The 22180-nt window shown below is 41.1% G+C and overlaps 1 protein-coding gene and 1 long non-coding RNA gene across 4 annotated transcripts in view; one reads left to right on the top strand and one right to left on the bottom strand.

Annotated features, from left to right (window-relative positions):
- The window catches only part of LOC127533172 (uncharacterized), a 173980-nt gene that overhangs the window by 97972 nt on the left and 53828 nt on the right, over window positions 1-22180 (bottom strand). The gene's annotated exons all lie outside the window — the stretch shown is intronic.
- Window positions 6309-13080, top strand: LOC127533180 (uncharacterized). Of its 3 annotated transcripts, XR_007940944.1 has the most exons (9): window positions 6315-6716; window positions 7372-8219; window positions 9913-10238; window positions 10489-10636; window positions 10753-10938; window positions 11066-11247; window positions 11345-11430; window positions 11615-11749; window positions 11942-13080. It is a non-coding gene; the product is annotated as an uncharacterized LOC127533180 (long non-coding RNA). The 3 variants fall into 3 exon arrangements; XR_007940945.1 differs by having other exon boundaries at window positions 6309-6716; window positions 10489-10938; window positions 11071-11247; XR_007940943.1 differs by having other exon boundaries at window positions 6313-6716; window positions 10489-10938.

Here is a 22180-nt window from a genome sequence, read left to right as displayed (position 1 = left end):
ATCTTACTGGTGTAGAAGGCATGCAATCTTGCCTGAGAACGGAGAATCCACATTGATAGCCCACAGCCACGGTCACTCTTGGCGTTAGAAATCGGCACGGAGACCTCAAGCAGTTCGGGCTATTGCAACAAATAAAAGTTTCAGACACCAGGCTGGAAAATTCCCAGGTCTGGATCCTGTTTTCCTTGCCTCACAGAGAGCTAACTTAACATCTATCTCAATCTCTACAGCAAGCATGGAAAAAAAACTGATGTACAGCTCAGTGCTGCTGCCACCTTAGGGTGTTTTCACACCTGTTAGTCCGTTAGAGTGGTTCGTTTGGACCCAAAAGTTGTTACAATGTTGCTAATCTCAACTGGTTCGATTCGCATTCACATCAGTGTTTTCGCAGTTGAACCAACTACGATGAATGTTATGTCTCCCCCCAGTCGTTTGGCGGCGCTGTTCACAAAAATAATGACGTAGGTGAACGCTGATTGGCGCAGCAAGTGAAGAGGGAAAAATCCCAGAAGAAAACAACAGGCTGTGTTTATTCCATGGATCGAGGTTTATTCGTAAACAATGAACTATGCTCTCCTGTTCGTTCTTGTTGCCATATATTCGTATCATTGCTTTATGCAGCAAGCACAAATACTGCTGTTGTTCCAGCATGAAGCTTGCATTCGGTACGAGAACATTACACAGTCGTTTTTGGCACGGAGAAGATGCATTGCAAGACGTTATCGTTGTCCCAAAATTCCCCGTGCCGGTTGCTATGGAAGCTCCCGTACACCAAAAAGTCTGCTGCGCCATCAAGCCGGTCCGAATGGAGACAGGTTTGTGTTCTCACCAGGAGCGAACCGAACTGGAGTTCACATAGAAGCCACCTTCGAGAGGTGGTCTCGGTCCGGTTCTTTAGTCCGCACCAAAAACATCTGGTCTGCTTTCACACCAGCCCAAACGAACCGTACTTGCTGGTGTTGCGGACTCCAGTCCGCTTTAAGCGGACCAAAAGGCGTATGTGTGAAAGCATCCTTAGATACAACAAGCTGGACTCTAACGCGTTACACAGACGTGTGTGCTAAAATTCAACTTAAACACTCATTGAAACACTGGCTACGTAACTTTTAAAACATCTAAACAAGTTATAGGCAACAACAGTGAACATAAATTTCACATATCGAAGCAACACCCATGCTGTTCCTGAGTAAAACAGTGTGGCAATTCTAAACATTCACTATGGCTATACCGTAACACTTGAATTTTAAACAGAATAAACATTGGCAGAAAAACAATCTTTATGAGCTTACCTAGTACAACAAATAAAAGCCTCAGACACCACGATGGAAAATCCCCTGGTCTCGATCCTGTTTGCCTTGCCTCACAGAGAGGTAACTTAACGTCCAACTCCATCTACAGCAAGCAATGAAAAAATATGTGCAGCAGAGACTGGCTGCCATCTTGAGGACATGTACATGAATGCACACAAATATGAATGAAAGATGAATGAAAGATATGTCAGGGTAGAGACTGCGATTTGGTAGAATTGGAGTTTCTACCAGTAGAGATTGCGATTGGAATCTCTACCAGTAGAGACTGCGATTGGAGTCTCTACCAGTAGAGTTTGCGACTGTAATCTCTACCAGTAGAGATGGAACTTTTAATCTAACCCCTGCCCTGACCCTAACCTTAAAAGTCTAACCTTAGCCCTGACAAATCTCTACTGGTAGAATTGGAGTTTCTACTGGTAGAGATTACAATCGCAATCTCTACTGGTAGAGACGCCAATCGCAATCTGTACTGGTAGAAACTCCAATTCTACCAAATCGCAGTCTCTACCCTGACATATATATATATATATATATATATATATATATATATATATATATATATATATATATATATACATACAGTATTTATTACTGATCCATCAGATACTGCAGATATTGCTAATGACAGACACTTTTGGGGTCTTGTAAACAGAGAAAAGTTTCCCCTTCTTTCCTCCTGTGCTGTAATGGTCAAATCCTATTCTGGCTCCACATATCTCTGTGAGGTGGCATTTTCACACGTGGAAATAATAAAATCAAAGCACAGGACCCATCTGACTGCAAGACACCTTGCTGACTGTGTGAGACTAGGTGTCTCCAAGTATGAGCCCAACTACAGTGCATTAACTGGTGGGGTGCAGGCACAACCACTACACTGACTGTGACTGTGATGCACTTAAAAAGGACAGAGGTTCAGGTTGATTTGTCTTGTGTATCTTGTATCTTGGCTGTGGTGTATCATTCTTGCCATGACTTGATGCTTCAGTTTTGAATGTTGCAATATAAACAAGGGCTCACATATGTAAATACATTTTCACTACTCTGCTATTAATTTACATGTCAGCTGTCAAATGTATGTTCAAAATGTTTTGGCAGTAAAATAATACAGCAAGAGTCATGAATTGATTTACGTATTTCTAACTTTTGCAATCTAAAACCTGTAAAGTAAATCTAAAATGGATGATAGATCTCTGCTTTTTGTCTGACATGAAAAGTGATCTTGACTTGAAAAAAGGTTGGTGACCACTGCTCTGGAGACTCAGATGGCTTATGTTGAGCAACACAGTGATGTGAGCACTGGCAGGATCAATTCTGAGGATTCTCTTCAAACTTGGGTATATATTAAGTTGGGAGGAACACCATATTTAGATTATGGCCAAATATGGAGACAGATTGTCTACTACGTAACATCAGACTAAACAATATCCAATCTTGACCAAGTGTTCCATCTGTTTTTGTCCACTTTCCAGACGTGGCACAGCTCACCTCGAATGAGTATAATTTCAATGTCCCCTTTACTAGAGGAAACAAGTTCTGGGCTGCCAATCCAGTACCCTGGGAATTTTACGTTTTGATGCAGATTTGGATCATGTAGCAAGCCAGTCAATCTCTGTTTTTTTCCAGTGATTGTTCTACTTCAATGACAGTGCCTGCCTCACTGCATACAAATGCTACAACAAAATAAGCCATTTTATTGCCATGCCTGACAAGACTGCTAATTAACTTTGTCAACAGGTCTCTAATGAATGAAGTTCTTGTTCTCCACAAACTCCTTGCTGATGAGCTATTCCTATTGAAAAAGTACATTGCCTAACGTAACAAAAAAAACCACGGAGACTGGACTAGCAGATTGCAATCCTCAAAAGGAAGCAGGAAAGAGCTGCCTGCATTAGCTAAAGCTATCACAAAGCTTTTTCTGACAACAACTAAAACCCTCTCTAAAATATATAAGCTACTCTCAATCACTGATACAATATATTTACCCATCTCTAAATGGGAGTCAGACCTATATCTCTGGAACCAGACTTCTGGACTCAAATTTGTGATAATGTATGACAAAGTAGTTTGTTGTAATGACAAAACATACAAGCTTACAACTCATCCAATACAAAATCCTCCATTAAACACATATTACTCAATACATGATGAAGAAAATGGGATTCTCCGACTCCAACATCTGTCTCCAGTGCTCCCAGAACACTGCTGATACTTATTTTCATGCTTTATGGCTGTGCACCCCTGTTAAAAATTTCTGGACTAACGTCTCAGAAAAACTTTCCGCTATCTTGGACTGCAGGATTCCTTTATCTCCACGCCTGTGTTTACTCGGCGACTTAACAACAACGGACCTACCACGCAAACAATCTCAATCCTTACTCGTGGCCCTCGCCATCGCCAACAAAACAATCCTTGTTAACTGGAAAAATAAGCAAACTCTGAGCATCAACCTCTGGTTGAACCTCCTAATAAATCACATTTCAATGGAGAAAATCTCTGCTTCAAATAAAAATCAATTGTCAAATTTTGTACAAACATGGTCACCGTATATTAACTCCCTTAATTTAAACCTGGTAACCTGATTCTGCCTGTTATCATCACCCCAATATATGTTGCTGCTTATGTATTTTGGCATTGTGTAACTAATGATTGTCTTCAGTTAGGAACCCAGTTGCTGTCAGCAGGACCGAGCGGGCCACATCAGCGACACCTTACAGTCATCAACTCAGAATTCTCTCTCTATATGCACGAATGGCTCGCTTGGTGTCACTGCGCAGGCCTTGGGGCTTTGGCTGTGTCGGCGGGGGTCGCTCCGGGTTTCTGGGCTGGCTCTCCGCCCGGTGGCTCCTGCAGGGGGGCTGTGTGGACCTCCTTGGGCTGGAGGAGACAGCTCCCTCCTTCTGGTGGAGGTTTTCATGCATTCATTCCAGACCCACCACACCAGCATCTACCAAAACTCAATAGAGTTTGTTCCTCCGGTCGCTGAGTCAGTGGAGGTTGCTGGGTTAGTGTCTGTGGATGTCACTCTGCTTCATCTATCCTACCTGTGGTCTCCTGACAACTTCCTGATTGATCCTGTTGGAATTCAGTTGTATCTGGTGTTTGTGAAGGGTCTTGGATTTGTAACTGGTTTCAAAGGTGTGAATTAAAGAGCACAAATAAATATCCCACCGAACAATCGACGTCTATTAGACGTCTAGATTTTTTTAGACCTAATTTCAACCGTCTAGATGCCGTCTGTTTTTACACGGAATTTATACATTGTAGTTTAATCAATTATTCTATAACTATTTATTTTAAAAAAAACAACTGTAAGGTGCATAGCTAATATCCAAATACTGAACTAAAATAATTATGATAGCCGTTGAGCGATATTCAGTATAGTATAAATTTAGCCAAGATTTATACGTTTAAATCTCTACCGCATTTCAACGTCTAGATCAGGGGTCGGCAACCCACGGCTCCGGAGCCGCATGCGGCTCTTTCGGCCCTCTGTTGTGGCTCCCTGTAACTTTGGAAAATAAATTGTTCTGCCTTTCAGGCGCGTTTCAATGCATTTTAATATAGAGAGTTTTATTGTGAAATTACCGCTCTTATTTTGACGTGTCACTCCACTGGATGTGTTGCTGGGGTTTTCCCCTGGCTGGGACATGAGAGCGCAAGGTTGATGCAGAGGAGATGGAGAAGCAACACCTGTAGTTTCACATCGTTTTGTACTCAAGAATGGCAAGCCTGTATATTAAAGCTCCACTCCAAGAAAGACAGGTCTTGTCTTTGAGTCAAAAGTACTCGTGATAGGGTGATACACATTACTCGCAAGAACACGGCAGCAGGTCAGAGAGTCAGAGGAGTGTCGTCTTGGAAAATAGGGCAGCGACTTACCGGAGAAAAGTTATTAGCTCAAGATAAATAGATAAATAGATTTTACAAGTTAAATAGACATTCGCAAAATATTGATTTCCAGCTAACATTACGTAACATATGAGGTCCAAGAGCAAAAATGACATTAACCAGGTAAGATACATATTAGTGGTAGGACACAATTTAAAAAATGAATCTAATTAGAGGCTTTGTAATTAATTAATCACGACTGATTAACAAGGGCATAGAAGTAAAAAAAAAAAGCGATATATGCAGTGTTGTTGAAGGATTTTGCGGCTCCCGGTGTTTTCTTTTCTGTGGGAAACGGATCGAAATGGCTCTTTGAGTGTTAAAGGTTGCCGACCCCTGGTCTAGATATACACCGAATCTAGACAACTGAATTTATTCCATCATTCAAACGTTGTTAATTTAAAACAATAGCTGCATGTTGCATAACTGATGTCCAAATACAGAACTAAAATAATTCTGATGGCCCTCGAGCGATATTCAGTGTAGTATAAATTTAGCCGAGATTTATACGTTTAAATATCTACCGCATTTCAATGTCTAGATATACACCGAATCTAGATGACTGAATTAAATCCATCATTCTAAAGTTTTTTATTTAAAACAATAACTGTATGTTGCATAACTGATGTCCAAATACAGAACTAAAATAATTCTGATGGCCCTTGAGCGATATTCAGTATAGTATAAATTTAGCCGAGATTTATACGTTTAAATATCTACCGCATTTCAACGTCTAGATATACACCGAATCTAGACAACTGAATTTGATCCATCATTCAATATTTTTTTATTTAAAACAATAAATACATGTTGCACAACTGATCTCCAAATACAGAACTAAATCATTTATGATAGCCGTTAAGCGATATCGCTTATAGACCGAATTTCAACAAATTATTAATTTTATCCAAAGTTATTTATTTAAAACAATAACTGCATGTTACAGAACTGATCTCTTGATATTGGACTAAAACCATTTTATTAGCCATAATCGCTATAAACTACAGTCTATATGTAGATGTCTAATATTCCGCTTTTCAACGCCGACACCATTCAGAGGTATGTATTTTAAATCTTCGGAAAATAAAAGAAACAATATTTCCATGTGCAGCGCCATCTTGGCTTATTTGTTGACAAAGATGCAGCCACCTTATTGGTGTAGCACGCTCACGTGACGCACCGTGCAACCACTTTCTGGCAAAATATTATTCCGCTCAGAGGGAAATAGTCCGTGATAAAAGTTATCGCCATAGCCGCTTTGCTACGATATCAACGACAAAAATAATTGGTAGCTCTGTAAGGCCCCCGGCTTTGTATTCGTATGGAGATCACATGGTCATAACACGAAAAAAGCTTCACTTTATGGACGGCACAACTTCCGACCATGCTGTCGACAGAGGAATCCTTGCGCACATGGACTACGCTCAATGCAATCACGAGTTGGAGGTACTGGAACTTTCAAGAGACGAAGGAAAAAGTTTCGAAGAAGGCAATTTTACCTCATTCAGTGGTTAAGAGGTGGGTGCTGAAGCAGATATTATAGAAAAATGTTTAATTTTGCAATGTTTGGTCCTTATACAATCATGCTTCAGTTTAGCATTTGCATGCATCGTGTGTTGGTTGATAGCATGAGGGCTAGCTAGCGAGTTGCTAGTTTAGCCAATGTGGGCCATCGACTAGTGGGGAACTTATTTTGTTTTCAACCTGGGGTCTGTTTTCATATGTCATTTCATACATGTGAGTGATGGAGAAATGATTTTTCGACATAGCTCCAGTATTTAGCCAGGCAGACGACAGCTTCGCAGCTCAGCTAGTGAAAAGTATGGGGCAACTGGCCCCCCCGCGTCAAAGTCCGCCCTAACGTGTTTTTTTTCCCCCACACTGACCGGCTCGGATAGTCTGAACGAGTGTCCCACAACACTGAGAGTGAACGAAAACCTGCATTCAAGCTATTGTTTCAGGTTTAGCAGTGTTTTTTTGGTGTATGGGTTTTTTAAAAAGTTGTAAAACAGGCTATGATTTTGTTTAACAGCCTAAGTAAAGCATGACACTCAACTGGTCTTTTGTATCGCATGAAGCAGTAAAGAATGAAGAATCCTTCTGGATAATACTATGCGATTTCAACTAATGTTACCAATGTCAAGTCTGTATTTTTTGTTGTTCTTGTTTGCAGAGAGTGTTTGCAGTCAGTTTCCAAATACCACAGAAGAACAAGTCGGAGCAGCTCTCGATGATCACCTAAAACAGGCGCCAGCTCGATGTGGTGGTGGGGGGGCTACAAGAAACACAGAACTTCCCCCTTCTGATTTTTTTTCTAAAATCCCCACAAAGTTCTTTAAAAACAAACGTTTTAAATCTATTTTTTTATTTTCTTTTTCGCATTGCGAGGCAAATTTCATAAAACCAGTTAAAAGGATTTATATTTACAGTTGTTTTTTTTTTTTTTACATTTTTTCCACTGTTATGTGTAATATTTTGTTCAGTTTATTTTGAATTGTTTTAATTTTTCCAAGTTCAAGGTTTAAATTTATGTTCTATTTGTGTAACATTAAAGAAAAATTATGCCAAGTCCATGATTGTAATGGTTGTATTCTGAATGAATGTACTGTAATTGCAATTCCAGTCTACTGATGACACTAATTTAACACTAATCTACATATGTAGATTAGTGTTAAATTATGAAAAAGCATGACATTAGATTAAAAATGTATTGTGAAAGGTCCAGAAAGAGACACATTGGCAAAATAGTCGGGACATCCTGAGAGTACATCAGGGTAAGAATTGCAGGTAATTTCTCATGTACGCTTTTTTTTCTGAGAGAGATTTTTGTCTACAGTACATTTTTTTTTACATTTTTATTGAGAATATTTTTTATAAATTGCCAAATTCTAATTAATTTATTCAAATTTGGGGAAAATATGCATTAAAGCGCTTCCTACAGAATGTTGTACTACTTATCTGTTATTAAATCAGCGACAAAGTGAAGTTGTCGGATGTTACCAATACAAGAAGGAATGAAACGTAAGTCTCTAATTTTTTTTTTCTGCATAAAAACTGACATTACCGGTTAAGTGATTTATAAATGCCTATATTGTTTCTTAGGGAGCCTGTTTTTTCTATATGGAGTTTTATTAAATTATATATATTCTGTTGGAGCCATTTTAATCAGCAACCAATGAGTGGTGCTGTGACCTAGATACCCGTTTATTTGAAGGCCACACTAATTGACACAGGTGTGACGCATAGGGGAGGTGTATTGTGGCGTGGACTGTTGGGAAGACCTTGCTCTTTGTTGATATCGGTGAACTCCAGACGGTAAATAAATTGGTTTCATATATCCATTCCTAGTTATGAGTGTGGACATTTGCTTTTTGTAAATATAGAAACATAAACTCTATTGGCGTTGTTTTTGCCACGACGAAGTACAAGAGCACATCAAAGCAGCCAGAAGCCACGTGTTGTTAATTGATGTTCCACGGCCTGCCATGAGGTCAGCGCATGATCAATATAGTTAATTGACTGAGAGAAAAAAAGAACCATGACTTCGAAGAGGATACAGAAGAAGATGACTGTGTTTGAAAATCCAATATATATTAGACTGAAAAAGAAAAGACTGAAAAAAGACTTTTGATTTGGAAAATCAACTTTATGTGAAAAATTGAATGTACTGATAAAAAAAAAAGTTTCCATCAAAAAAGTAAATATCAGAACCTTGATGGCTTGGAGAGTCCATCATTCTTCCCATTGGCACATTCATGGAACCAAAAAACACAAAAACCGAACCATATACAAATACTGTTATAAAAATAAATCCCTCCAATCACAGTAGAGAATCCTTTATCTCACTATCAAGTGTAACAAATATTCACAAATCCCTTTCAGTCTTATTAACTACATACAACCTAAAACAAACGCAATTCTCACATTTTAAATCATTCAGTCTCAAAACCCTCCGAGATACCAAATCACAAAGACAACAAGAAGCTAACTGGATATTTGTGGAAATTACAACCTCTGAAATGATAAATACTGCTGTAGATATCAAATTAAACTAACGATTGTTGAGTAAAACTCATCAGGTTCTCCGGAATATAGTCTCTCGTTGAGGTAAACTGAAAGAGAGACTTATTTTAAAGTACATCAGTGCACAAGGTAGCTTGTGTTGAAGTGAAAGTGAGAAATAAGAACTTCCATATGTGGAATATTTTAAATAGCCAAAAAAATAGCCATATTGAACACATGTAACTATAATAAACCACATAATGAATAACAGTATAGCCACAAGTGGCAATTAACAGGGTCAAAGCAACCTGGCAGCAATAGCACCTTGATTAATGGCTTAAACAGGGCCAATTTTGAACAATGCTCATTTTACAGTGTATAGCACAGCATGTGCTTGTAGCTTTTCCTTCTCAGATGCTGCTGTGACTCCACTGGTCAAGTCATCATACTTCTCCCACACACAGGGAGCTCTCCTGCAGTATGCAGTGTAGTGCCCCAGACCATCCTTGGTCAAGCTTCCCTGAAATGCAATGATAGCTCTCAGAGTGAATGTCTTTCCTTGGAGAACCATACTGGAGGGAAATTCACTCAAGCAAAATTCGGTTTGGTTTGCAGGGTCTGTGTCAATCCATGTTACTTCTCCAATGCTGTAGCTGTGAGTAACTGTCCCTGCAAAGAGCACTTTTCCTGAGGTTCTGTTTGCTGTTTTCAGTTCTGCTGGACACTGAGAATGCTCCAGGATTGGCCTGAGGCAGGGAGACTGGGGCAGCCGGAGTCCTTCTTCCACAGCAGTGTCAAGCTGAGCCACACCAGAATTCCTCAGAACAGAAAGGTCAGGAGAAACAAGTGGCACTTCCCTTGTCATTCCTTTGCTGAGGTAACAGTACTGTGAAGAGCAGTGTTTTGTGAGATACACACTGGATACATTTCTCATTGTTTTTGCAATGACAGTAGAGATGTTGCACTGTGCATCAACTTGGAGGGCACCGGACCTCAACTGGACTGCTTCAAACATTGTACTAAGCAGCTCTGCCCTCTGTGAGTATGTCTGTTTGGTGACCCCATCTGTGACGACAGCTTTCACCAGCTGCAAGACTGGGTTGTCACCGTCTCTCCTAACAGCATTTTGAAATGCAGAGCTGTCACAGAAAGCACAACATAAAGCCTGACAAAGCGCATCAAATGTGCAGGTGTTCAACACAGAGATCATTGATTTGCCAAGTCTAATAGGCTGATGAAGGTTTCCATTTTTTTAATAATCCCACCTTCACTCTTTTGGCCCCAAAAGATGGATCTACGTGGAGCCACTCAGCGCAAGGAGAGAGGTAGGAAGTCCTCTTCCTTTTTTTGGGTGGAACCACTAGGTCTCTCCAGTTTTCGACCGCTTCATCATCTGCTGAAGGAATGTTTGTGGCAGCATCAGATTCCACAAAAGGGTGAACATCCATTTTTATCTTGCCTTCTGCACTGTGGGTAGTCATGGATGCTGGATTGGCTTTTGTGACTATCACAGATGCCGCTGTTGCCTCATCTTTGGTCATTTCTTTTGCAGAGCAAATCCGCATATTTCCTTCAATGAAAGACAGATGACGAGCAATGAAGCGATCAACTCGAACAGGCAAGTTTTCATGTTTGAAAAGGCCATGTTTTATATTTTTGAACTCTGCTTCAGCAGTGGCTGAGCTTGCTGTGATGCTGGTGCTTTGGAAGAGAGGGACCATTATTCCTGTCCAGAGCGGTAAGTAACTTGCAAGCCGTATTATGTGGGGAATAATCTCAGGGAGGAAGTGAATATTGTCTTGATCCCCGTTAGCTGCAGCAAGTGACCTGCTCTCCTCGCATATTTCTGTTACCCACTGTCGTAGGTCAGTCTGGATCTCATCACATGGATCCACTGTTTCCATTTCCTCTCTCTCTTCTCCTGGAGTGATGATGGAGTCCTCTGCAATTTGGGCTTTTAGGTATTTCTTGCACCTTTCTGATGCGAGAGGGACTCCAGAACTGTCGTCACCCTCTGCCTCACTGAGGGCAACAACAGTGATAGCACGTAAGATGTGTTTTGTGTGGTCCAAGGATTGCGACTGAAGAAGCTGTGCTAATGACCTGACAAAGAAATCTTTGACACAATGTGCTTTGTTTTTCAGGCAGTCCCACTGGCAGATCATCTTGATGCAGTGTGCAACATCAACCCTGACAAAACAAGGGGGAAGTTTTGCAGACTGGTTCCCACGTAAGACATTGAAGCATTCATTAATGTAGGTCTTAAGATCAGGATGAGGAGTGAAAGCCTTGACCAGAGCTCCAAGAATGGCCAGAGAAAAATCACTCACAGCTTCCTTTGGAACAGCTGCGCCTGCACGAATCCATTCTGCTAACCAATTTGCAATGGCATTAACATCATGTCTCTCTGACAGCATTTGCACCACTGGGACACTGGAGCAGTTGTGTGCTGTCAGAACACCTTGATAAAGGAAGATATGGCCAGATGTACCATTTGGTCTCACCAGTTTTCTCACTACTGAGCCAGTTGCATCAAAACACACTGCTGGGTGAGTTGTTTTAGACAACATCTTATATACATGCAGCTGAGTTTGACTCCAGTAGTGACAGAAAAACTTATCCAGTCCAATGTCTCGAATGCTACCACTGTGAAGTGCACTATATTTTAGTAACTGCAAAGATCTAATAGGATCTTTGTCCCCTAATTCCAGATCTTTTCTCTCTTGTTTGGCTTTCCGCAGGGTGGCCAAATTCGGTAGGTGGCTTGGCTCAGGATCTCCAACATCCATTAGATCTGCTGCCTTTGCTGACCTCCATACAGCTGGTTCCATCCTGCCCTCACACAGCTCTTTCGCAATCTGCTCACGCAGGTTTCCAGACATGAACCGCTTGGAACGGCCAGTGTGCAGCGAGATGTCTGTATTTTTTATGTCACACTGAAACATCATTGGGCTATTAATTGCTGGCTCTCTGTCACATTTCATTTCCAAATGGCCATTGCACTCCTTACAGTAGCCTCTAATCTGTATGTAAGTATTAGTGACAGTTGGATAAACCTTGGCTCTTTGGAACACAAATGTGCATGAGTTTTTTATCTTCTTCCACAATAAATTATTTATGACATGAGTCCAAGTGCCAGGTTTCAAAACTGTGTATTCCCTTTTCTGAGATGGAGAAAACTTGTCTTTGTATTGCACTTTTTCTGGAATAAATTTAATCCATTCCTCAAAAGGCACTTCCAGCTGAAAAGCTTGACAATCTTTTTGTTCAGGAGAAATGCAACCTGAGTCTCACTCCATGTCAACAGTACTGTCTGGATCACTTTCCTGGTCACTAAATTCCAAAACTGACCAGATGTTATGTCTGTTCAGCTTCACAAAAGTGTACAGGGCCTTTGCAGACATCTTGCCTTCTAACTGCTGACTCAGCTCTGTCCAGACAGTGGCAGCTGGAGTGGCTATTTTGCCATTGTTGACTATGGCCTCCTTTGAAGTGCAGAGAACAGCAAAAATTGAATCCCTGTCTACTGATGGCTTTCGGGGCATCTAGTTAAAAAAAAAAAAAAAAAAAAACGATGATTAGCACTGATCAAAACATTAATTCTGGCCTATATAATCTTCCTGGAGACACAAAGCATATCAGTCTCCAGCAATCTACATGCTTACTTGGGTCTTTTGTGCATTTACAAATGAAGTGTTTCCTGTTTAATTTTGAAAATGTTAGCGATACCATGTTAGCTAAATCATGTTAACTTGGAATTTTACTGCATTATTTTTGCTAAAACCTCGGTATTTTACAAGTGCACTTACCGTGTCTAGAAATCAGATTTATCTGAAGGTTGTAAAAATACCACTGAAACGGTAAAATTGTGAAAAGGTCATCCAATGTGTGTGTCTTGTGAAATGGCTGTGAAAGACTGCTATTTTGTGTAGTTCTTAGTGGGGAGTGCTGAATGTTTTTTTTTTTTTTTTTAAATGCTTCATGCTCCTAAATAAACCTTGAAGCGGTTTCATTTATTGTCTTATGACAGAAATGTGATTGGCAAAGTAAATATAAAGCACAGTTCATTAAAAATGTAAATTAGTAACATAAATACAGATTCTATGTTTATTTAACCAAATTTTATTGAATAAATGTACACACAAAGGCACAAAGTCAGTTCAAAGAGACATTTTCCAGCAATAACAGGTTGAACATCCTCAGATGTTATTACAGTAGTTCTATACACATTATATACATTAAGACGTTATAAACGTGGCAGACCACAGACTTCAATTCGGGTCATGTGATCGTCTGTAAATAAAACTTGTAATATCTGAAAAACGATAGCAGCACAAACGAAAATTTTAATGGCACAAATCAGCACAAACGAAGCACTGAAAAAGTAGACAAGTCTGGTATATTTTTGAGCAAGCTGGGGGGATGATGATGTCATCGCCCAAAAATAAAACTTGTAATATCTGAAAAACAATAGCAGCACAAACGCAAATTTTAACGGCGCAAATCAGCACAAACGAAGCACTAAAAAAGTAGACAAGTCTGGTTCATTTTGGAGCAAGCTGGGGGGATGATGACCTCTGAATGACCTAAAAAATAATTTTTAATATCTGAAAAACGATAGCAGCACAAACGAAAATTTTAACGGCACAAATCAGCACAAACGAAGCACTAAAAAAGTAGACAAGTCTGGTATATTTTGGAGCAAGCTGGGGGGATGATGATGTCATCGCACAAAAATAAAACTTGTAATATCTGAAAAACAATAGCAGCACAAATGAAAATTTTAACGGCACAAATCAGCACAAATGAAGCACTAAAAAAGTAGACAAGTCTGGTTCATTTTGGAGCAAGCTGGGGGGATGATGACCTCTGAATGACCTAAAAAATAATCTTTAATATCTGAAAAACGATAGCAGCACAAACGAAAATTTTAACGGCACAAATCAGCACAAACGAAGCACTAAAGAAGTAGACAAGTCTGGTTCATTTTGGAGCAAGCTGGGGGGATGATGACCTCTGAATGACCTAAAAAATAATCTTTAATATCTGAAAAACGATAGCAGCACAAACGAAAATTTTAACGGCACAAATCAGCACAAACGAAGCTGAAAAACGATAGCAGCACAAACGAAAATTTTAACGGCACAAATCAGCACAAACGAAGCACTAAAGAAGTAGACAAGTCTGGTTCATTTTGGAGCAAACTGGGGGGATGATGACATCTTCGCCCAAAAATAAAACTTGTAATATCTCAAAAACTATAGCAGCACAAACGAAAATTTTAACGGCACAAATCAGCACAAACGAAGCACTAAAAAAGTAGACAAGTCTGGTTCATTTTGGAGCAAGCTGGGGGGATGATGACCTCTGAATGACCTAAAAAATAATCTTTAATATCTGAAAAACGATAGCAGCACAAACGAAAATTTTAACGGCACAAATCAGCACAAACAAAGCACTAACCACTCAGCCTGTTTGCTTGGATTTTTTCTGTGGGTGGGGGGTCAGCTTCACTGAGCTCATGCAGAGCTGTGGGAGAGCTCCGCACTATGCAACCGCGCGCACATTTGTTTTGCTTGTGGAGGAGAGAGCATCAGGGCTCAGCAACTTCCAGAAAAGTTACCAATCCCACGGCTTGTCAGGCCAAGAGACTGCAGGACGTTTTTTGGCTCGGGGTGCTCGCGTCGCTCCCCGACCACGGCCTCCATAGCCCGCCTGGCGGCTTCGTTTAGATGCCCGATCTCTGGAGGAAGATGTTGGGGCGTCTGGGACATACTCTTCGTCAGAGGAGTCATGCAATTCTGAACTCTAGATAGAAATAAATAAACAATGTAACACATATACACGCGTAAATACACTAAGTTTGATAAACAACGTCATCGAGAGGGATACACGAGTGTAATCACATATTGAAACTTTACTCATTCGTCCTAGCAGATTCATGTTATTTTGGTATTAGGACAAGTTAGACTCAATACAGCATTCTAACGTAAGTCCTTTATTATTTACTAAATGTACTAAATGTAGAAGAGGGGAAAACAGCAAAACAGGCAAGATGCTGCAGCACTCCGGGCACTCCTCTCATGTACTGCGCGCGGGCACAAATAAAGGTGCGAAATCAGAGGGACGGCGGGTGGGACCAACAGTGTTTTGGGAGACGCTGCGATTCAAACTCCGGACAGCAGCTTTAATGATTGTCAGTTTATTACAGTATTGATGGGAAACCACTGACCTTTTTTTTTTTTGGTCTGACAGACGTCTAATACACATCTATTAGATGTGTAGTCTAAAATAGGTATACCAGAGGTCTAAAAATGAAAGTTTTTTAGACGTCTAAATTTAGACTACACCGCTAATAGACGTATAATAAACGTGTAAACTGTGTTTATATTCGGTGTAAGCATGAACGTCAGATAAACGTCTAGAACAGGGGTGTCAAACTCCGTTCCTGGAGGGCCACTATCCTGCATGTTTTAGATGTTTCCCTCTTCCAACACACCTGATTCAAATGATCAGGCTCGTCATCAGGCTTCTGCTGAGCTTGATGATAAGCTGATCATTTGAATCAGGTGTGTTGGAAGAGGGAAACATCTAAAACATGCAGGATAGTGGCCCTCCAGGAACTGAGTTTGACACCCCTGGTCTAGAATTTAAATGTGTGAATTTAGCCGTCTGCTGTACGTGATTTCAACGTCTGAATGTCTATAAATACACGTTGTTTAGACGTATAATAAACGTCTAATTGTATACCTGGGTTTATATTCGGTATAAGCATGAACGTCGGATAAACGTCTAAAATTTAAACGTCTAAAAAAACTTTCACTTTTAGACCTCTGATACACCAATTTTAGACTAGACGTCTAAGGAACATTTAGACGTCGTTTAGACGTCTTTTAGACCGAAAAATGCTCGGTGGGATAATGCACCTTTTCTCTCAGAACACTGTCTATAATGCACCTTTTCTCTCAGAACACTGCCTATGCCTCACTTTTTGCCTGTCTTGTGTTTGTTTTATGTTTCACTTGGGTGTGCACAGCCCTCAATGGCATTTGCCTGGGGACCAGACAGCCTTTATATTGTGTATTACAAATACACATAAAGTCAGTCTGGAACTAGCCTAGCCATGCTAGATCCCATGTTTCTGATGGCACAAGGGTCTAGGGAAGCTCGACAGGGAGGGAGGCGGGCTAAAAGGTTGTCTATCAAATCCCTCTGCAGCAATTGGGTAGGTATACAACCAATCAACGCAACGAATAGGCTGACGTGGTTCCGAGAGCACCGGCGGATTGTGTGGCTAAGTCCCATTAGCTTCCCAACCAGCGGAGCCGCGGAGCCAACTGGAAAATTAAGGATTTGCCATATCCCGTCGGCCTAAGCCCAAATACGTCTTTCTTCTCAATGAAACACTTAAGTGCCGTCCTTTGTTTATCTTTCAAGTTGAATTTTAGCTTCAAATCTTTAAGGGCTGTGGCCAAAGTCGAGTCAAAAGATAACTGTTTATTGTGCACCGGTTGTTTCTGTCAGAATCGTCACGCCTCTGTCGTCACTTCGTTACGCCCGCCTTCTGACTCTACACTTCATGGTGATTGGTCCGGCCAGTTTTAGGAGAATCCAGCCTCGAGCCTTATGGAGGGTAACTAGACCCTCCCTGGCAGAGAATTAAATTTGTTGCCGTGGGTTGTCTAGCGCGGCTAGGCTAGTCTGGAACTGCTCCATTGAACCAAATCTACCCCAGAGGCGGGACTACCAATCACAGCTTGAATTGGAGAGAGCCAATCAGCGTAACACATGTGTGACGCAATCACTAAGCGACCTAACAATTGCCTTTCCGCCATGATGTTTTGTAGTTTTAACAGCTTCCTTCGCCGTACAGGGGTCCTGAGGAAAATCTAAGCTCTCCCTTTCAACAGTGGAGGGCAGCATTACACATTCTATCGTACAGCCTGCCGGAATTAAAAATACATCCTTTTTATAAAGAAAAGCTTTAAGAGCTGCTTCTTGTTGAAGTTTTAAGGACAAATTCAGCCCGTGCAAAACAGAGGAAAGTGCACGAGAGAAACCTCGCTCTGTTGCGGTCGCATCGTTAACTCCCGCCTCTGGTGCTCCGATTGGTTCGGTCTGATCTGCTCGGAGCTTGAAAACCTGTCAAAATGTGTCAATGGAGGACGGCTAGACCGTATTCCCGTATATCCCTTATAACGGGAATACAGTCTAGCTAAGCTAGGCTACAATGGCATAGTATAGGAAACAGCTTGAAATAAACATGATAGGTTAATTTGCCATGAGGGCAAGTGATGGTGACAGTCCCAAATAAGAAAAAAAATTGCATGCAGCTTAAGTAATGACACCATGGCTGGTTGGTGTCATTTTTAAGCAGATATGCAGACAAAAAAAAGGAAGCAGGAAAAATAAACAAATATCAGCGAACTGAGGCAGCAGAAGGGCTCAGAACCACCGATCTATTACTGAGGCAAGGAGCACCTGAGAGCATGGGAGGAGTGAAGAGAGGAATGAAGGAGAAAAACACAAGAAGAGAGGGGTATGCAAGAGTGTAACTGTTGTGTAATTAGCTCAATTTAACACTCACTTTACTCCGAGCAAGTACCTTCAGGGAATGTTTCCTAAAAATTTCTTGAAGGTTTGTTGTAACTTTGTGAAACCCCTAGAGAACCTCCAGAAATGTTCTTGTCCTGTAGAAGTGGACTAATGCCCCTTGCCTTGAGACGCAAACTCTACTGTGTTGCACCAGGCTTAAAAATTTGAGAGATTACTTAAGGAATCCATTTTTTAACTGGAACAGCCATCTATAAACTGAGGGAGTGTCCACTGCCTCTTATCAGACACTAATAATAAGCATAACACAGATGTTCTGTACAAGAAGGGCGAACGTCATCTCCACCTGCTGATGAGACCGAGATCCTTTGGAGTTTGCAGAAAATTAAACAACTAATCAGGAGGGCCAGCTCTGTGCTGGACTGTCCTCTGGACTTGAGTACGTGGGTGAGAGGAGAATGTTAGAGAAGCTGACATCCATCATGGACAACACTCATGCCCTGCCGGAGACTGTGGGGATCATAAACACGGCCTTTGTTCACTCTGCAGTCCGACTGTTTAACCCTCATTAGTACACCTGGGGTTCATGCACACCCCAGGGTTATATGTAACAGGGGGAAACATCAGGCTATTTTCCTCATACTTTTGGTCTTCCCCACACTTCTTAAGACCCTGAACTCACCAGGTCATGTGATACACCAGGGGTCGGCAACCTTTAACACTCAAAGAGCTATTTCGACCCGTTTCCCACAGAAAAGAAAACACTGGGAGCCGCAAAATCCTTTTGGCATTTAAAATGAAGACAACACTGCATATATCGCTTTTTTTTTTTTTTTACTTCTATGCCCTTGTTAATCAGTTGTGATTAATTAATTACAAAGCCTCTAATTAGATTCATTTTTTAAATTGTGTCCTACCACTAATATTTATCTTACCTGGTTAATGTCATTTTTGCTCTTGGACCTCATATGTTACGTAATGTTAGCTGGAATATTTTGCGAATGTCTATTTAACTTGTAAAATCTATTTATCTATTTATCTTGAGCTGCTAACTTTTCTCCGGTAAGTTGCTGCCCTATTTTCCAAGACGACACTCCTCTGACTCTCTGACCTGCTGCCGTGTTCTTGCGAGTAATGTGTATTACCCTATCACGAGTACTTTTGACTCAAAGACAAGACCTGTCTTTCTTGGAGTGGAGCTTTAATATACAGGCTTGCCATTCTTGAGTACAAAACGATGTGAAACTACAGGTGTTGCTTCTCCTTCTCCTCTGCATCAACCTTGCGCTCTCATGTCCCAGCCAGGGGAAAACCCCAGCAGCACATCTGGTGGAGTGACACGTCAAAATAAGAGCGGTAATTTCACAATAAAACTCTCTATATTAAAATGCATTGAAACGCGCCTGAAAGGCAGAACAATTTATTTTCCAAAGTTACAGGGAGCCACAACAGAGGGCCGAAAGAGCCGCATGCGGCTCCGGAGCCGCGGGTTGCCGACCCCTGTGATACACCAACATGACAATGGAAGCCAATCTTGTGCCACCAGAGCATTTTTAAGCTCCCCTTGCTCCTCTCATCCTCAGTTGTTGGGAGAGAAGCAAGGAGGAAGCAGTTGCAAGTCAGTCCTTCAAACGAATTGTTTGACAAAATACTAATCATTAGTGATGGTGAAATCGAAGCTTCATGAAGCAATGAACCACTTTGACACATCTGCTTCAAGAATGATACTTTGCTTCGAAGCATTTGACACAACCAGAAGAGTGACATCTGCTGGTCCTGTGTCAGAACTGCATCTAAATGGAAAAAAATGATAAAGCCTCAGGACTGCTTGTCTCACACTGCCTTGTACTTGCAATAAATGTTTTAAAACGTTATATATGTATGTTTGTGTGCATATATGTGTAGTGTGTTTCTATGAATGAATGTGTGTTGTGTATGAGTGAATCTATGCGTATGTATCTGTGTGTTATTTAATGTATGAAATGCAACTAGATATATCTAAACTAAATTCTAACTAAATGTATACTCTCCCTAACTTCTCCCAAATTGACAAATGGCAAATGCACTAGCGTGATCTCCTCCTCTCAAAAACCCACAATTTGAGGAGTGAATCAAACCCCTATGCCTTTTAAGACCTGGACAGATTTAAATGTCCAACCCCTTCAAAGTTCGCGCGAAGCACCGCAACACGCGATGTGACGTAACGAGGCCTCGTTCTCGATAGTCACGTGATTGTGGGCGTGCTGAAGCAGGAATCGAAACACCGCCTCGGAACACTTTCGCTTCAAAAGCTCGGCACTGTGTCGAGCAAACTGGCTCGAGCGTAACATCACTACCAATCATGTCTTGGTGACTGAGCCTTCTATTTCTATAACTTTAGAACCAGACCATATGCTCGTTGAGGACCTCTGTTCTTTTCTAGGTGTGGACCTTTACTATCTGAACTGGTGAGTTTGAATTTGTCCTTTGAGTTTTGTCACTGCTCATGTTAGCATTGGCCATTAGCCTTCAATGCTAATGCTAACATGTGGCCTATTGAACATTCTTATGTGTGTATTTTTCATTTTCCTTAGTTTAGTTTGTTTTAGTTTTTAATTTATATGCTAGCATGGCTTAGATGCTAACTATGGTTGACAATGATGGTGATCATCTTATGAATTCGTTTTTGGCACATTTGGTTAGATAATGGCATGCTAATGTTAACTTAGCATTAGCTTCAGTTAGTCTTTAGTTTGATTCTGTGGTTCGGTGCGCACAGGCCAGGTGCCCCTGCTTTGCCTCACCCTACCATGCAGTCCAACCACTGATGGCAAGCTTGAACAAGGCGCCTACGGAAGCCCCGAAACATCACCATCCAAACATCTCGTCCACTAGGGCTCCTTTGTATGGATTTCCTTTCCTAGGAACCTGACACCAGCAACACCAAGGATATTCTGGTTTTGACGGACGACTTTACAAAGTTCGCCCTGGCCATACCAACGCCCAATCAAAAAGCTCGAACTGTGGCAAAAACTCTGGGACAATTTCATTGTTTATTATGGAATCCCTGAGAGATTACATACAGATCAAGGCTTGGATTCTGAATCCAAGCTGATCCGTGAATTGTGTACTGTGGCTGGCATTCAGAAATGTCAGACGACACCGTAACATCCTCGAGGGAATCCAGTCGAGAGATTTAATAGGAATCTACTCAACATGCTTGGAACCCTGGAGATGAAACAAAAATCAAAATGGAGGGAGTATGTCAAACCGTTGGTGCACGTATACAACTGTGCCGAAAACGAAGTGACCGGGTTCATGCCGTACGAGTTGATGTTTGGGAGAACTCCTCAGCTTCCTGTGGATCTGGCCTTCGGGTTGCCAGTGCACAACCAGAAACCTCAGCCTCATTCGGAGTACGTTCACGATCTGAAGCAAAGGTTAGAAGAAAGCTACAGAATTGCTACAAAAATGCTGCAAAGAATGCAGAGAGGAACAAGATTCAATTCGACCAACATGTTACACCGTCCAAACTGGAGGTTGGTGATCAAATCTTGGTGTGCAATGTGCGTATCAGAGGCAAGCACAAGCTCTCTGATAAGTGAGAACAAGTCATCTTTGTAGTGGTGAAGCAATCTGGAGATCTTCCAGTTTATACCGTTAAGGCCGAGAACAAAGATGGCCCCCTTCGCACTTTGCATTGAGACCTCTTACTTCCATGTGGTTTTCTTGCTGTGGCAGACCCATCAGTTGAAGCAGTACCTGTACCTGTACCCCGGTTGACTCGTCAGCAATCCAGAGTATAGCATGAATCAGCTGATGAATCTGATGGAGATGGTATGGTAGAACTTTCTGTAACTCCTGGTATGAAGCATGTGAGATTTGTTGTAGAGAAATCTCAAGTTCCACCAGTACTGCTCTCCAGTGGTTTCAGACAAATCTCCTGAATACTCACCTAATCCTGTTACTGAAGAGAACTTACTTGATCCTGCTGTTGAAGAGAATCCTGTTATTGAAGAGAACTTACTTGATCCTGTGGAATCTGGCTTAAAATCTGTATACTTTGTAAATATTATTTTTCTTTGTCAAATCACTTTAATAATTAATTTAATACAATTTCACGAAACTTAATATTCTTTTTTGTCTTCATTTACTGCACTGGGGCCTCATTTATAAAACATTGCGTAGGATCCATACTAAAAGTTTGGGTATGCCGAAAATCTGAAATGGACGTATGCCCTTCGCCCCTGATTTATAAAACTGTGCGTAAGCACAGCTGCACGTAATTTCTTGATAAATCACACACCAGCTGGAAGATTGCACAGGTGGATCCACCTCACATTCCGCCCACAACACACCCACATTTTACCATGAATGGTCAATGCAAAGTAACTCATGAATGTATCTGTATATAAATAAGCTGCCGATCCACGGCATTTTACGCAGCG

Source organism: Acanthochromis polyacanthus, chromosome 3 (genome assembly GCF_021347895.1).
Source record: "Acanthochromis polyacanthus isolate Apoly-LR-REF ecotype Palm Island chromosome 3, KAUST_Apoly_ChrSc, whole genome shotgun sequence".
Lineage (NCBI taxonomy): Eukaryota > Metazoa > Chordata > Actinopteri > Pomacentridae > Acanthochromis > Acanthochromis polyacanthus.
Note: the sequence above shows the minus strand (reverse complement) of the source record. Positions and strands in the feature narration are given on the sequence as shown.